At 39.1% G+C, this 18,987-nt stretch overlaps 1 protein-coding gene across 4 annotated transcripts in view; it reads right to left on the bottom strand.

Annotated features, from left to right (window-relative positions):
- LOC132160299 (SLAM family member 9-like) overlaps positions 1 to 18,987 on the bottom strand; it is a 211,660-nt gene that overhangs the window by 41,558 nt on the left and 151,115 nt on the right. The gene's annotated exons all lie outside the window — the stretch shown is intronic.

Raw genomic sequence — 18,987 nt, 5'->3', positions numbered from 1 at the left:
AATTGTGATTACTTAAAAGTGTGAATCTACTTCAAACCAACAAATTAATTATGAGAAAAATGAGTTCAGCCTTATTAAATGGAGTAAGTTTCTCTCCATTGGACAAAATGGTCTTTATAGTAAAAAGGTTCCATGAAATGTAACACTAGCATTATAACAAAAATAAATCCAACAGAAGATATATTGTGAAAGAGTTTTCTGGTGCTCACTGTAGACTTGATTTTTGTCTTTGACTTCCTGTATAATTAGGAGCTCTCATTTTCTTTGAGATTAACATCATCCATTACATGTGAAATAGTTTCTTTCTCTCTTTTCAGTTTCTGTGTCTGTACCCGGATTTTCCTTCAGATTCCACAGGAAAACAAGGGAATGAATCAGTGATTGTAGAGATGCTGCTGTTGAATGAAGAGGACGTGGATTGAGTGAATGTGTGAGCATTTGAGCCCAACAACACATTTCTGATTTTACAAAAGCGAAAAATGAACCGATGTTTTGTTGAGCCTTGACTGGCTGTTACAAAGACTTTCAACAATGTCACTTTCAACAATGACTAAGAATATTCATAACCAATTTTCATAAAAAAAGCTCATTCTTAAAAGCTGCTATTAATTAAACATTTTAAAAATAGAAAATATGTTTCTCTATTGTTACATTTTATATTAAAAAAATTGTTATCCATTCGCTGTAACCCATGATTAATGTTGTTTTTAATTTTTATTTTAAAAGCATTTTTTAAAGCAATTTTTAAAGTGTACTTACTTTTATAGCATTTCAGCCCAATAAATAAATAAATAAAAATGAGAGAAAATAAGATGATATAGTGATATGGTATAAGGATTGCGGAAGAGACGCTGTTTCTCAAGCACAGCAGGACCACAGCAGGTTTCACTTCGAATCACAAACTTACTTGCAAGTGTCACATGAAATCAGTGAATCACATACCTATACAACATCTATTTTAACTGTATCATTTTATAACGTATTATATGTACTGTAGTACAAATACAACAAAAACAAGCCCCACACTGTTGTAAAACACATTTCGGCACAATTCAGAATTCAGTTGTTCTGAGAGTCCGATGGTAATATTCAGTCTCTTCTGTTCTGATCAGTTCATGTCTGCTGGATCTGATGTCATAAATCAGCACAGCAACTGTAGCCACGCCCACAAGAGCAGAGAGAGCCAATCGGATCATAGCTTCATTGAAACCACAGCAGTCGATGTTGAAATATAATGCATATAAGTCTTATTTAAAGCATACTACCAGGGGCCGTTTTGTGGGTTATTATTAGGAGTTGAAGCATACTGGGAAGACAATGTGATTTTGTCATACTTGCTTACCCCCCCCCCCCCCCCCCCCTTAGGCTCTCAGACACCTGAAAACATCCGCCATATCCAGAAATGCAAGTTTTGAGTGGTTTATACAGATGCTTTTGGTACTGCACCAATGCAATGAATATATGAGCAGAGTTCTGCCTTTGTAAATAAATGATAATATCATAAAGTACCTGAACTTGGCTGATAGCGTTCAGTTTTGTTGTTATTCTCAGTTTGATTGACAGTTGAATCGTTCACCAAAAAGCTGGGCGTCACACAATTTGAGCTTGACAAACTTTCCGATGGTGAAGTACTCCGTGGATGTTCTGGTAATGACAGATGATACTTTGACTTCAGTCTTATCACACACACTTTTGAACTTTATTTACAGAAATGTATTTCATTTTAGGTAAAGCAGCCAATACTATAAAATGTGGTTGTAAAAAATATAAAAATAAAAAAGACAAATATATAATTAACAATGAAGGTTAGTGCAAATTATGCCATACTCACGGTAGACTGTAACATTAAAACTTTTGTATTTTGTCTCTTCGCCGACAACTGTGAGATGATAAAGTCCAGAGTCAGTGGTTCTGATGTTTGTGATGGTCAGAGTTCCAGTCTGATCCAGTTTCAGTCTGTTTCTGAATCTTCCACCAGCACTATCATAGATTGAGATTGCTTGTGTGAGTCTGTTAAATTCAGCTATTCTTGTGCTTCCGAACATCCACTGTATCAACAAATATGACTGTACTTCAGAAACATCAGTGTTTAGAGTGACAGGATCTCCCATCATCACTGATATTCTCTTCACCGCATCGGTCACATCTAGAAAACAAACAGAAATATATTTTGTCACGGACTAAAGGACTGTTCACACCAAGAATGATAACTACAAATATAGCCTTATCGATAATTTCTACATAAAATGTCATAATAAGGATGTTCAGTATAATTTAAACCAAACTTTTATTAGTATCTTTAAGAAAATATAGACACAAATGTAGGCTCTGGGGCATACATAACCTATTAAATCAATTAATGTGTAGGGTCCCTGAGCTTTGGCCCCAATCTGGAATACAATGTGTAATAAATACAATTTATAAGGTCTGTGCTGTTGAAGAGCATTTACAAGACTGCAGAACTCATACAGGACGGCCAGCTATTTTGGGTTGTTCTGAAATGATTTGTTCCTCATTAACAATTCTTCTTTTTGAGTGTCACCTGATATTTCTTCTGCACTCGTTTTTGCGTGCTAAAAGAAGTGAAACATAGCACTCACTCTGTGGATCAACTGATTTGTATCTTATTCAGTTAACAAGTTACAGTTACTGAGAGATCACGAACCACATTGAATCATGCTTGTAGAATAACAGCAAGTTAACATTGATACTTATTTCAAAGCTGTGCATTTTATGTGTTTTACAACAAGATAAAATTTGTTTTGGTATATTTTTGAATTCTTTCAGCAAAATTACTCACCACACTCCTAAACAAATTAATCAATAAAAATAGCCTAGTAGTTATCGTTGTAGTTATTCCATGTTAACTACAACTTAACCATGGTTTTGTTACAAAAAACATAGTTTAACTATGGTATTGGGGTGATTACACAAATAGTAATAATACAATAAAAAATAAAAACACAAATATAGTAGAAGAAGAAGTTAAGAATAGAATAGAAGTTAAGTCATTAAAACACATCAATAACTTACCAACCATACGACATGAGCACAAACAGAATAAAACAAAAGTGTTAACCATATTCCCTGGCCGTTTGTCTTGCACTAATAACCCTGACTTGCTGAGTTTTGTCGCTGCATGTCAGCAATGCTCAAAGAGTTTAGTCATTTGTAGGTGTTCCCGTTACTGGTTGCCAAGTAACATTTATGAATGACACAAGTGGGTGTCATGCAGTGTTGTTGACAATGCATACGATTTTAGACCTCTGAACATTTTAAGGGTGAATATCCAATTGTGTTGTGGTGCCTGGAGAATGCCCCATTTTTTTAAGGGCACCCAGCAATGGATGATCACTCTGTGTTATAAACAGTGACATGTAAAACTAGTCGTGTATATTTAGTTCACCCCAAAATGGGTCATTAATATTTGCATATTATCACTTAATTTCTGCTGCTTGACTTCACGGAGCAAGGATCATTATGAAATTAAAATTATCCACAGAAGAGTTGCAGATTTTGCAATAATTCAAATTTTAGAAAATAAATAGACTGGCGGAATTAACATTTTGTCAGTATCTTATCTCTAATAAATTAAATGATTATTTTTTTTTTGTTGTCTGTTCGTAGGAGAATCATAAAATGGCGTTTTAGTGCCAAGTTGAAAAATAAAAATCTAAGATTACGAGATTAAAGTTGAAATGTTTTGAGAATAAAGTCGAAATATTATGAGAATAAAGTCAAAATGTTTTGAGAATAAAGTTTGTAATAGGCCTACAACGAGGATAAAGTTGAGATATTTTGAGAAAAAAGTTAAAATATTTTGAGAATAAAGTCGTAATACTATGAGAATAAAGTAGAAATATTACGAGAATAAAGTCGAAATTTTTTGAGAATAAAGTCATAAAACTACGAGAATAAAGTCGAAATATTACGAGAATAAAGTCGTAATGCTACGAGAATAAAGTCTAAATATTATAAGAATAAAGTTGAAATATTGCCGTAAGATGGCGTAAACGAGTTCAGACGTGTTGTATTGCGTCTGTGCATATAGTGTGTTTTTGTTTATTCTTTTTGACCGTGCACACAAAAATAACTTTCCATGCAACACCTGTGACCGGCAACGTTTCAACGTAGACCAAAATCAGTACACACAGGCAGTCAGGAATGCTAAGGTTAGCTTTTTTAAACAGATATTTGCTACCTGTAGCACTAATTCTAAAAAGTTCTGGGATACAGTAAAGTCTATGGAAAATAAGAACATCTCCATACAGCTGCCCACGGCTCTAAGGCTTGATAATCCTGTTATTACCGATAAGTCTTCCATAGTTGAGAACTTCAATAAGCATTTTGTCATGTCAGGTTGTGCTTTTCATCTGGTGAACCCCACCCCAATTAACAGCCCCTTATACTCTGTTGCACCCAGCCAAAACATCCCACACTTCTCCATTGCCCATATCCAGACACTCGCCGTTCTAAGGGAGCTGCAGCATCTTGACCCCTTGAAATCTGGTGAATTAAACAATTTGGACCCTTCCTTCCTAAAACTGTCTTCGGTAATTATTGCTACTCCCATCACTAGTCTTTTCAACCTCTCCTTTCATTCATCAGAGATACCTAAAGATTGGAGAGCTGCTGCAGTAATCCCTCTATACAAAGGAGGGGATAGCTTAGACCCAAATTGCTATAGACTGATTCTCATCTTGCCCTGCCTCTCAAAGGTCTCAGACAGCCTTATTAATAGACAAATTACCAACCATTTCGAGTCCCACCATAGTCTTTCTGACACGCAATATGGTTTCCGGGCTGGTTATGGATGCACCTCAGCCACACGCAAAGTCATAAATGACATCATAACTGCTATTAACCAAAGACACTATTGTGCAGCAGTCTTCATTGACCTGACCAAGGCCTTCGATTCTGTCAATCATAACATCCACATTGATAGATTAAAAAACCTGGGCTTTTCAAATAACTGCCTTGCCTCGTTCACAAATAATTTTTCAGACGGATTTCAGTGTGTTACGTCGGAAGGTCTCCTCTCCAGACCTTTGGCTGTTTCCATGGGGGTGCCTCAGGGTTCAATTCTCGGGGCGACTCTATTTTCTGTATACATCAATGATGTTGCTCTTGCTGCAGGTGACTCTATGATCCACCTCTATGCAGACGATGCCATTCTATATACGTCTAGCCCGACGTTGGACACTGTGTTAAAAAAAACCTTCAATTAAGCTTTAATAACATACAGCATTCCTTTCGTTGCCTCAAATTACTTCTAAATTCTAGTAAAACCTAATGTACGTTTTTCAATCAATCACAGACTGCACCTGCCTGCCCAACAAGCATAACCACACTAGACGAGTCAGTATTGGAACATGTAGACAACTACAAATATTTAGGTTAGACCCTTCACTCCCCTTCCAGACCCCACATCAACCAGCTCCAATCTAAAATTAAATCTAGGATTGGATTCATTTTCCATAATAATGCCTCCTTCAACTTTTCAGCCAAACTTTCCCTCGTGAAAACGACCATCCTCCCAATACTAGACTTCAGTGATTAAATTTATAGAATTGCATCTAACCAACTGCTTAGACAATTAGATGTCTTATATCACAGCGCCATCCGGTTTGTTACAAATGCTCCATATAACACCCACCATTGCGACCTCTACAGTCAAATCGCTCTTCACTACACACACGGCGTCATACACACTGGTATCATCTCATTTAAAAATGTCTACTGGGCAAAACCCCTCCTTACCTAAGATCATTATTCTCCAGACAACACCTTCTCTAAATCTGCGCTCAAGCAGGTATATCAATTTGACAGCCACTAAAGCCCACACCTCCTTTGGCAGCTTTTCCTTCCAGTTATCCACTACTATTGATTGGAACACACTACAAAAATCCCTGAAGCTTGAATCTATTGTTCCGTTATCCACCTTCAAAGCACTACTATCAAATCTATTGTCTAATCTTTATACATGCGAATCCGATCCACTCTTTTATGCCATTACATTTTTTTCTGCACATTCTAATCAGAAGAGCTCTATATTTTGCACAACCCCTCTCCCACAGCCCTGGTCATTATACCACACATTATAGTGTTTATTTATGCACAGCCACTTTGTATTTCAATAACTACACCTCTCTTACAATGTACTCACCTGGTTAAATAAAGGTTAAATAAAAAATAAATAATAAAAGGACAAAAGTAGGTTTCACAAACTTACTTGCAAGTGTAACATGAAATCAGTGAATTACATACCCACACAACTTCTATTTTAACTTTATCGTTTTACAACGTTATAAATGTACAGTAGAAAAAATATAACAAAAACAAGCCCCACTCTATTGTAAAACAAAATCTTGATTAAATTAACTAAAAATGTACACAAACTGCCTCTGTGAGATTCATTACAGATACAAAATAACTGAGAGCTTATGAAATCATTCCATGCCATCATTTCTGTTGCTTATCATTATTTTGTTTAGCCCTTTAACTGTCACCCCCCATTTTTTAAATAGGCATTAAAGTGGACTATCCAAACTAAAATTGCTGTAATTTATGAACATTTTGGAATATAAACATAAGGTATGTCTCTTTTTAAAGAAGAAAATTATTTTTTTTTTCAAAAAATGTAAGTATCGAAAAGTTATAGAAGTTTAAATGTACTGTAAATAATATGCGCTATATTCATTTAATTTTATTTTATTTATTATAAATATTTCACATAACAGGTTTTACTCTAAAATTGGTATAAAATTAAGGCCTTGTGTCTAAATAAGTAATGTTATAAATTTGAAGTTGATATGAAAAAAATTGAGGTTCCTGTGAGATTTTATTTAGGGAGTCATACCACACACAGCCACTGGGAGTCATCAAAACTATTTTCAATTTTTCTTAATGATTTCTCTGTGAATTTGACTTCTATCTCAAAATAACCACCAAATATGAAATCCTGAGACTCAGACCTTTCCAATGATATGTTTGTTGCCAAGATTATAAAAAGTTTTGGTTCTAGAAGACCGTAATACATTATGTTTTATGACACTTGACCCAGCCCACTAAGGGGGAGGTGACCGCCATTAGATTTTAAAGTACCATTTCCATGGTAAAGCAATGTCCGATTTCAAAATGGGTTGTAGGATGAATTTTGGGCTTCTAAGCTTTCAAATGATATATGATTTATGATGATTACTAAAAGATTTTATAGAGAAAAAGACAACAACATAAAACATTTTAAACAGGCTTACCGGGGCCAGTTTTGTGGGCTATTATTAGGAGATTATGTAATGGTTTGGTATGGAAGACAGGAGGCAAATGCCAACATGAGAATCAGGACAGACATCTAACACGGAAGACCTCAAACAACGATCAGACAAACAAGAGACGAAAGACAGGGTGTTAAATAGGCAGTTGGAATGAGATGCAACACCCACATTAAACAATCAACATGACGTAACATTAATACAGCTGGAGACGATGCATTCATGAACCGTGACAGATTAGGCATACTGGGAAGACAATGTGATTGTGTCATTCAAGTATGACTGTAGAATATAGGCAATTCTGAACTCTTTTTCGCTTTGGATAAAAGCATCTGCCATATGCAGAAATGCAAGTTTTGAGTGGTTTATACAGACGCATTTGGTACTGCACCAATGCAATGAATATATGAGCAGAGTTCTGCCTTTGTAAATAAATGATAATATCATAAAGTACCTGAACTTGGCTGATAGCGTTCAGTTTTGTTGTTATTCTCAGTTTGATTGACAGTTGAATCGTTCACCAAAAAGCTGGGCGTCACACAATTTGAGCTTGACAAACTTTCCGATGGTGAAGTACTCCGTGGATGTTCTGGTAATGACAGATGATACTTTGACTTCAGTCTTATCACACACACTTTTGAACTTTATTTACAGAAATGTATTTTATTTTAGGTAAAGCAGCCAATACTATAAAATGTGGTTGTAAAAAATATAAAAATAAAAAAGACAAATATATAATTAACAATGAAAGTTAGTGCAAATTATGCCATACTCACGGTAGACTGTAACATTAAAACTTTTGTATTTTGTCTCTTCTCCGACAACTGTGAGATGATAAAGTCCAGAGTCAGTGGTTCTGATGTTTGTGATGGTCAGAGTTCCAGTCTGATCCAGTTTCAGTCTGTTTCTGAATCTTCCACCAGCACTATCATAGATTGAGATTGCTTGTGTGAGTCTGTTAAATTCAGCTATTCTTGTGCTTCCGAACATCCACTGTATCAACAAATATGACTGTACTTCAGAAACATCAGTGTTTAGAGTGACAGGATCTCCCATCATCACTGATATTCTCTTCACCGCATCGGTCACATCTAGAAAACAAACAGAAATATATTTTGTCACGGACTAAAGGACTGTTCACACCAAGAATGATAACTACAAATATAGCCTTATCGATAATTTCTACATAAAATGTCATAATAAGGATGTTCAGTATAATTTAAACCAAACTTTTATTAGTATCTTTAAGAAAATATAGACACAAATGGAGTCTCTGGGGCATACATAACCTATTAAATCAATTAATGTGTAGGGTCCCTGAGCTTTGGCCCCAATCTGGAATACAATGTGTAATAAATACAATTTATAAGGTCTGTGCTGTTGAAGAGCATTTACAAGACTGCAGAACTCATACAGGACGGGCAGCTATTTTGGGTTGTTCTGAAATGATTTGTTCCTCATTAACAATTCTTCTTTTTGAGTGTCACCTGATATTTCTTCTGCACTCGTTTTTGCGTGCTAAAAGAAGTGAAACATAGCACTCACTCTGTGGATCAACTGATTTGTATCTTATTCAGTTAACAAGTTACAGTTACTGAGAGATCACGAACCACATTGAATCATGCTTGTAGAATAACAGCAAGTTAACATTGATACTTATTTCAAAGCTGTGCATTTTATGTGTTTTACAACAAGATAAAATGTATTTTGGTATATTTTTTTTTTGGTATTATTTGTATAATCACACAAATGCAATAGTTACAAAAATACAAGAATTAACAAGAAGTTAAGTCATTAAAACACATCCATAACTTACCAACCTTATGACATGAGCACAAACAGAACAAAACAAAAGTGTTAACCATATTCCCTGGCCGTTTGTCTTGCACTAATAACCCTGACTTGCTGAGTTTTGTCGCTGCATGTCGGCAATGCTCAAAGAGTTTAGTCATTTGTAGGCATTCCCAAAAATGTTGAGTACGCATCAATACCCCCCCCCCAACCCCAAACAACAACAAAAAAAACACAACAAAAATTAAAAGTAAAAAAAGGGACTTATGTCAAAATCATTATAAGCTGCTGTTTATACAACACCATGCATGTTCTAAAAAAAATATGTAGCCTATTTTGTCAGTTCATTTACATAACAAACAACATTTTGTGGTCCTGAAAATTTTAACTCCTGAAAATGGGTTTCAAATTACAAGCTTTTGAAATTAATACCATTCGTATCTGTGTGAACTACAACACTAAATGTTTGTAGAAATTATGTCATATGCATATGCATTACATGTTCAGATTACAGACACTTAGTGTTTCTTTTCAAAGTGACACCACCATCTACTGGCATAACATGCATAATACAGTGTTTTAGTCATTTTTCATTTTTCATCTTTTGCCACTGTACAAGCAGAATGTGGTAGCTGGACTTGAATTTGTCCCAGAAACAAAAGAATAAATTAAAATAAAATATTTTAAAACAAGAGCCAGAGCAACTTTCATTTTTATATTCAGGAACAAACAATATGTAAATCAGCAACACTAGAGCAGATATTGCAAGCGAATTCTCAGAGCTAGCTCAAAGCTGGCTAATAATGCATTGCAAATATATTCCGAGCTGCTAAAAGGGCTTGCCAAATTCTACACCTCTGTGGACTTTTGTTCATGATAGTTGTTAGTAGTATCATGATAACATCTTAATCATTATCATTATAATTGTATTATCTAAAGGTGGCCCCATCCCCGTTTTTGTCTTTTTCTCTGCTCATATTTTGAACATTCATTTATCTGTATAATGAGTGTGTTGTGGGTCTGTTTTATTGGTTATTCTCTCCCCTCGAGGAGGGGGCATTGTTCATGACACTTTAAACGTCGGTAGAAAATAGAAGAGTCGCCATTCAGTGGACCCACCTCTGCGTTGACATCTCTCAGTTGTTGTTGTTTTTAATTATTATTTCTTAACGTTTATGTCAGTCGGTTTGTGTGCAGATCAGAAACAACGACGACTCTGCAGAACCGAGTGACATAAATTATCTCCATACAGATCGTTTTTATCAATTCAGATTCTCCACAGGTCTTTAGCAACATGCAGAACATATTATGTTTTTTTCTATTCATATTATTCATGAACGGTAAGTAAAGGATTTTTTGTATGTACAGGGTATCTTTCAGTTTCATTTTTAGATACCGCAGTATGATTAGTAGTTCTGAGATAAATAAATGGGAAACGACGCCGACGAAGAGGCGTCTAATAATGATTATGAATAAGGGATGTGCCAAACTGCGTGATAAATGGTAATTTACCAATTTGAATCAGTTATCGTAAAATGTTCGCATTCTTGCGCACATACTAAACATTCTTGCGCACATACTAAACGATCTCTACACAGTTTATCCATACAACAAATAAATACAATATTTGTAATTCATAGTATGCTATTTCTGTGATTTGTTAATTTACAGGTTCTAACCAATTTTACTATATCCCCGTTCCTGACATAAGGGAAAGGGCTTGTTGTAGAGTCTGAACTAATGGTTTTTGCTCTAGGTGTGTCTGGTTCGGATGAAACAGAGTCCGTGATGGAGGGAGATTCCGTCACTCTACACACTAATCTTACTGAAATACAGAACGATGATACGATACTGTGGATGTTTGGACCTAAAGACTCTATCGTTTCTCAAATAACGAGAAAGGCAGGATTGACTTCATTTTTTGTGACCGATGATGAGAGATTCAGAGGCAGATTGAGGGTGGACCAAAAGACTGGCTCTCTCACCATCAGAAACACCAGAATCAGACACTCAGGAAAATATAAACTAACAATCTCTAGAGAACAGACTACAATAAAGATATTCAATGTTACCGTCTTTGGTGAGTACCCAAAGTTTTTCAATGTAACAATGTTCCACACAGTTGCTGTCTTTGTTAATAATTAGATAGCCTACTTGTATTAGCCTATTTATTATAAACCATCTCAAACACCGCAATCAATATGAAAAAATGTGACATGTAATAACATTTGTAAGACCGGCCTATAGCTTTACAATAGACTACTTAAAGGGAAAATTCACCCAAAAATGAAAATTCTGTCATTACTCACCTTATGTCCCTCAAAACCCATAAGAGATCTTCATTACATAATTTGAATATAAAGATGTTAATGAAATCTGAGAGATTTCTGAGATTTTTTATGTATTTATTTATGCAAAAGAAGCACTCTGACACTTTATTAAACTAAGGATAAACTACTGGAGTCCCATGGATTACTTTAATGATGTCTTTACTACAGTCCTGGGCTGCATTTAAAAGTGAAAGTCGTGACATTTGCAAAGTATGGTAACCCATACTTGGAATTGGTGCTCTGCATTTAACCCATCCAAGTGCACACACACAGCAGTGAGAAGTGAACACACCATGAACACACACCAGAAGCACTGGGCAGCTACACTGTAAAAAATGTACTGTAGAATTTACAGGATTTTACTGGCAAAAAAGTTGCCAATAAAATCCTGTAAAAATTATGTTAATTGCTGTAAAATGGATTACAGGAAATTACTGCAAAGCAAATTACAGTTAATTGCTGTACACTGTAAAAAAAAAAAAAAAAAAAAAAAAAGTAGTAGTAAAAAAAAGCGCAGTGTTCATCATTTATGCTGCAGCACCCGGGGAGCAGTTGGGGGTTCAGTGTCTTGCTCAAGGGCACCTAAGTCGTGTTATTGCCGGCCCAAGTTTCGAACCCACAACCCTAAGGTTAGGAGTCAAACTCTCTAACCACTAGGCCACAACTTTATATTATTCAAATAGTCTAAATAAATACAAGACCATAACACGGGTCAAATAACTTTTTTTATTATTGAAGGTTTGTGTCCAAAGCACAGTGTATGTGAAATACAGTAGTTTGTAGTATTTTTTACAGTAACAATGAATTTAACTTGTAGTTTATTTTACAGCAATATTTTGTAATTTCACTAAAGTACAGTATTTACCTGGCAAAAAAGTTGCCAATAAAGTCCTGTAAATATATTTTACAGCAATACTTTGTAATTTCACTAAAGTACAGTATTTACCTGGCAAAAAAGTTGCCAATAAAGTCCTGTAAATATATTTTACAGCAATACTTTGTAATTTCACTAAAGTACAGTATTTACCTGGCAAAAAAGTTGCCAATAAAATCCTGTAAATACCCCTAAATACAATATGATGTTGTAATAATTTAACAATGAAACTGCTTTAAAGAATAATTTTAACAGTAAACTATAAAATATGTATATAAATGCCTTATCATGAGCTCTATCTTAATACATTTACAAATGGATAAAAATGAATAAAGTCAATGATGTTGCAAATAAGTATTTATTAAAACTGGCAGAAATACATTGCAAGGCTTTTACTGGTAAAATAAAAATGTCAGTCTTTCAACAGTTAAAATCTTATCATAAAAATAACATAGCATCACAAATAACTACAAATACATGTTAAAAAAAATAAGCCATACTCAGAGTAGAACATTAACTTTCTATAAAAATGAAGGTCAATCAACAGAATTTGTATAATTTTTGTAAAAAAAATGTTTTAAAGAAAATTATTAAAATAAAATGCTGGAATCAACATTAAATCACAAATTCTGTTGTTTGAGCTTATGTTCTATTAAATTAAGTATATTCCTGCAAAAGACAATTTAATAAATACATACTGAAAGTCCATCAAAAGCTTCGTTCGTCTTCGGAACACAATTTAAGATATTCTGGATGAAAACCGTGAGTTTATGTGTGCCGTTAAGCTTGTTTTGATGTTGAATGAAACGTTAATATAATCAGAATCAGTCTCGCGTTTCGATGCTTCCTCAGTCTTTTTTTTCTGTGTTTTTTTTTTCTTTTTTTTTAATCAGGCTAACTTGTCCAGTCGGGGATATAAAGATGTCTTTCACTTATTATAGTAAGGTGTCACATCAATATGGGACAGTTGAACACATATAAACAAATGAAATTTCATATATTTTGCTGTTCATCAGTTATTTCGACAGTTACTATGACTTTCGTTCGCATTGCGCTTTATGATAAAAGTTAGGTAAACACTACTTTAAATCCTCTCAATAAGAAAATGTGACTTCCAAAAATCAATAATTTAACACTCTGAGTGTGAACTCATATAAACACTGAAGCAGTGTTAAAAGTAACACTGAAGCAGAGTTGAAGTTTATGAGATAATTTAGAAGTTAATTGAGTTATGATTGACCATTATTGAAGACACCTGATGTTAACAAGCAGAATCACCAACCGAGAAAATCAGAATTTGTGTGTCACCATTATAGTGGTCAGTGTTTGCTTTAGTTGTGATCTTGACCCTTCAGTTATTAACTTTAGATTTTGTGTGGCTGTGGTAACTGAGTTGTAATATACAGACAGACCAGAGCCAAGGCAATCTTATGGACTTGATTGTGGTTTGGACTAATTGTCCTGGAGTGACCTGAATGGCTGAGTTCGGATTTCTTTACTGTGCACATAAATTAGGTGGATAAAAAAATATTTAAAAGTTAGTTCTACATAAAGAAAAAGTTCTTTAGTTTAGACACACAGACATCAAGAATCAGCGTGAGCATCACAACAACGGTGACCATCAAAAAAGCATGTTGTAGCCAATAAAAACTCATCTATGGCTCCCATCATGCATTGCGGCATGAATAAATTATAAGCTTTTTTTATCTAGTTTTGTGATGTTCAGAGTAGATGTGTTTATCTGAATATGCTGTTTGTCACCGTTGTTGAGATTCATATGCTGATTTTTGTTATCTGTGCCTAAAATTAAAACTCTTCAATAAAAAAAAAAAAAAATCAAAATATCACAAGAGAAGCTTACAAAATGTATAGAAAATACAGACTCTTTTGTTGTGGAATCAAAGCTGTTCCCTTTCATAGGTCACTTCGATGCTGTGGTGACGTCACCACGTATGGGAACACCTTCGGTGTGACGAATGTCTGAAGCCCTATACCATCCCGCCAATCTTATTGGCCAAATAGCGCATAGCACCGCCCAGCATGCGTAGGCATATATATACCTGGTGCCGTGCACCATTTACCTCAGATTTCATTCCTTCAGTACGAAGCGAATCTTCTGTGCCCTATTGTCTCGCGTTCTCAGCGATCGTCTAAGAGCAGTATACTCCTCTCCGCGGACGCGATTAGCTTCAAGAAGTGCAAGGACCCGTGTACCAGGTACATCGTTCAGGGGGACACTCATGACAGGTGCGTAGTTTGCCTAGGCTTACACCACGCACAGGAGGCGCTTAGCGGCCTTTCTTCATGCCCCCATTGCGATGGCCTGTGACTCAGGGTGCTTCGCTCTAGGGTAGATGTGTTCTCCGATGTTGCCGTGTCTAACCCCCGCCACACCACTTCTGCGACTGCCGAGGCACCGCACGAGGTGATAGCTTGGGGTGACACGTGTGACATGGAGTTCGAGGACAGTTCAGCGATGGAAAACTACTCTCCACATCGCTCGCTCTCCCCTACCCTAATACACAGGAAAACTTTTGAACCTGTCGTCTTTTCCTGTGAGGATTTACGGCCCACACCGGGGGCATGTAGTGCCATCTCCTTCGGTTGTGACCGCAATGATGACGACGTTCTTTCCACTGCGGCCTCGGGGTCCGAGGACTTCGCGGCCGACACGAGCCCTCTCCCTCCTAGTGGACAGGAGAGCCGTGTTTCCCCCTCCTACAGTGAGCTGTTGGATGTGGTTTCCCGTGCAGTGGGTACATTGGGGCTGGAATGGGAGGTTGAGAAGGCCGAGGCCCAACCTTCTTCGAAGCTGGACGACCGTTTTCTAACTAGTCGGACACCTGCGCAGCCCCGGAGGCCTTTACCCTTTTTCCCGGACCTCCACCAGGAGGTTTCGAGGTCCTGGAAACAGCCGTTTGCGGCGCGCATCACGAACGCTGCGGCCGCGGATTTCGCCACCATTTCGGGCATAGCGAGTCATGGCTATACAGCGATACCGCCGGTGGAAGAGACTCTCGCCGAACATCTTGCGCCTAATTCGGCCGCGGCGTGGAAGTCCCGCCCCCTCCTCCCCTCGAAGGCGTGTCGAGTCACGTCTAGTTTAGTGGGAAAATCCTATATGGCCGCTGGCCAAGCGGCTGCTTCGCTCCATTCTATGGCGGTCCTTCAGGCCTACCAAGCGGAGCTGTTGAAAGGACTGGACGAGGGGGACGGCATTACACCTGAGGCGGTCAAGGAACTACGGCGAGCAACTGATTTGGCGCTTCGTGCTACCAAACATACTGCTCGAGCAGTGGGCCGTTCCATGGCTGGATTAATTACGGTTGAGCGCCACCTCTGGCTTAATCTCACCGATATAAAGGAAAAGGATAAATCTTTCCTCATGGATGCCCCTGTGTCTAAGGACGGTTTATTTGGAGAGGCGGTCACTTCAGTGGTGGATAAGTTCAGGGCGGCGAAACAACAATCAGCCGCTTTCCGCCAGCTGATTCCCCGCAGACCCAGGGAGGTTGAACGCCGTCAGGCGCCCACGCGTTCTCGCTCAACCTCCTCTCACCGCCAGCGAGTGCCCTCTCGAGAAGAGCCTTCACCTATGGCGCCCCCTCGCAAGGACTGGGGCCCTAGGGTTGTTCCACCGGCTCAACAACGCCAGCGAAAAAGGTTGAACCTGAGTTCGACGGCCAATGCCTCTCGTTCTCGGGCACCTAACAGCAGCTCCTGATTTTTTCGCTGCCTGCCAGGGACTGTGCCCTCCGCTAGAGAGCGCTGTTGGACCGCTTTCGCGCATCCAACACTCTCTTTGCAGTCCCCACGCTCAAACCCTGACTGTTTCGCCGCAAACAGCGCCTCGAACAGCATTGGAGCGAACTGTAACACCAATCGCTCCCTCAGACACTATGCACGATCCAGTTTTCAGAGCTCTAGGAGCGCTTCAAAGGGTCGTCATCGAACGGCCCGTCATAACGGCTCGCACAGCCGCCGCTGTTTCGCTAGCGGCAGAGCCCGATGCTCAATCTGTCGGCCTATTTCCTGCCGTGGACACGTTTCAGGATTACGTACGACGAGATATAACGCCTGCTATGCATATACTTCCCCTGTGCACGAACACCGTGAGTCTTTCGTGCCCGGACATTTCTATGTGTGCAACAGCGTTGCAGGGAACGGACATGTTGAAACCGCTAATATTGTTTCGGGCCGCGTGGGAACGCTTGCCCGGCATTTCTCGATGGGTGTTACGCACAATTTGTCACGGATACACCATTCAGTTTCGGAAAGGCCCGCCCCCTTTCCACGGAATTCTCTCCAAGGTGATGAAACCGATGGACATGGCGGTGCTGAGACAGGAAATGTTAGCTCTACTGAGCAAAGGGGCTATAGAGGAAGTACACCCCTCTCAGATGGAGTCAGGGTTTTACAGCCGTTATTTTGTGGTGCCAAAAAAGGACGGCGGATTACGACCCATTCTGGATTTGCGCCGTCTAAATCTTGCACTCAGGTCGAGCAAATTCAAGATGTTGACGGTAAAATCTATTTTGTCTCAGATTCAACCAAACGACTGGTTTGTCACGATAGATCTGAAGGATGCTTACTTTCATATTCAGATCATCGAGAGACACCGGAAGTTCCTCAGATTCGCTTTGGAGGGCAAAGCGTATCAGTACCGCGTTCTTCCCTTTGGCTTAGCGCTAGCTCCCCGTACATTCTCAAAATGCATGGACGCAGCCCTGGCCCCGCTGCGGCTCCGGGGCATCCGTGTGTTAAACTATCTGGACGACTGGCTGGTGTTAGCGCAATCTCAGACTCAAGCACACTCTCATCGAGATATTGTGCTGAATCATTTACACAGCCTGGGTTAACGCGCAAACTTCCAGAAAAGTGTATTAATCCCCTCTCAACGGATTACCTTTCTGGGAATAGAATTGGACTCTCGCGCGATGACAGCAAAGCTTTCTGTCCCGCGCGCTCAGTCGATTACGTCATGTGTTCAGCACTTCAGGGCGGGCCACACAGTGACAGTGAGACTGTGCCTCAGACTACTAGGTCTAATGGCGGCGGCGCTTCCTGTGATTCATTTGGGTTTGCTTTACATGCGCCCGTTTCAGTGGTGGACGAAACTACAGAATATTTCACCCCGGTGTTCTCCGCATCGAACGATCTCGGTGACGCGGAGGTGTGTGAAGTCGTTAAAACAGTGGACATCAGCCGAATTTCTCCTCACCGGGGTTCGGCTGGGAATTTGTGCTTCCCGAGAGACTGTCACGACAGATGCATCTTTGACCGGATGGGGAGCTGTTTGTCAGGGGCGCCCAGCCCACGGAGTGTGGACAGCGGCACAACGCAGCTGGCACATAAACAGATTGGAATTACTGGCGGTTTTTCTGGCTCTCCAGTATTTTTTGAGTCTACTGACCGGCCGTCATGTGCTTCTCAGAACGGACAACACGGCGGTCATAGCTTATCTGAACCATCAGGGAGGATTACGTTCTCGCCCTCTGTGCAGACTGGCGAGATGGATTCTTCTTTGGTCTCAAAACAGATTTCTGTCGATCCGGGCTGTTCACATCCCCGGACGGCTGAACTTCGGGGGAATGGAGGAATGGAGGGGAATGGAGATTACACCCCCAAACGGTGAGTCACCTATGGCATATTTTCGGGGAAGCGAAAGTGGATCTATTCGCGTCGAGCACGACTACGCATTGCCCGCTATGGTTCTCCCTATGCCCTCCATCACCCCTGGGTCTGGATGCGCTAGCTCACAGCTGGCCCAGGATCAGTTTGTATGCGTTTCCTCCGATTCGGCTGGTCCCAGCGGTATTGTGGAGATTCCCCTCAGACGGGATTTATTATCGCAAGCACAGGGACGGATCTGGCATCCGAGGCCAGATCTGTGGAACCTGTGGGCGTGGCCTCTGAGCGGAGTGAGTTGATATGTCCCGGTCTTTCTGCTGAAACTACCGAGACTATACTGAACTCTAGAGCAGTTTCTACGAGACGCTTATATGCTTTCAAGTGGAAACTGTTTATGACATGGTGTGAAACTCATGATGTGGATCCAGTTTACTGCCCTGTGGCTTCAGTACTGGAGTTTCTTCAAGACCGTTTTTCGGAGGGATTGACACCAGCCACCCTGAAGGTTTATGTGACAGCTATCTCAGCTCACCATGAGCATATAGGGGGTGTGTTAGTGGGTCGTCATCCACTTGTTTCTCGCTTTATACAGGGTGCGCGACGGTTGAGACTAGGGCTGGGCGATATATCGAACGATATGATCATGCGCATCTAATCAGTAAAGCTGCTTCCGTGATCACCGCTAAAATCGCCATCACATAATTGGAGTGGCATTTAATAGACAGCAGAGGTGGGACTTTCAAGTCACAAGCAAGTCTTCAAGTCATATCCAAGTCCTCAAAGGGTTAAAGTTAATAAGATAATTAGGTGACTAATTAAATGATGATTGTACATTAGTGATGAACTTCTGCTGTTAACAATCAACATCACTGAAGTAAAGCGAAACACAAGAACTACAACTGAATTTAGCCACAGCCTTCAACTGAAAAAAAAAAAAAAACACTATGCCACCATAATTGTGGTCAGGGTTTGCTTTAGGTAGTGTCTTGACCCTTTTACTAATTCAAAGCAATTTGATTCAAAACAATTTCAATATTGTTTTCGCAACAAACATGTATGCATTGCTGAATCAAACCTTGTAGTAACAGAT

Source organism: Carassius carassius, chromosome 16 (genome assembly GCF_963082965.1).
Source record: "Carassius carassius chromosome 16, fCarCar2.1, whole genome shotgun sequence".
NCBI lineage: Eukaryota > Metazoa > Chordata > Actinopteri > Cypriniformes > Cyprinidae > Carassius > Carassius carassius.
This window is presented reverse-complemented; position numbering and strand designations above follow the sequence as displayed.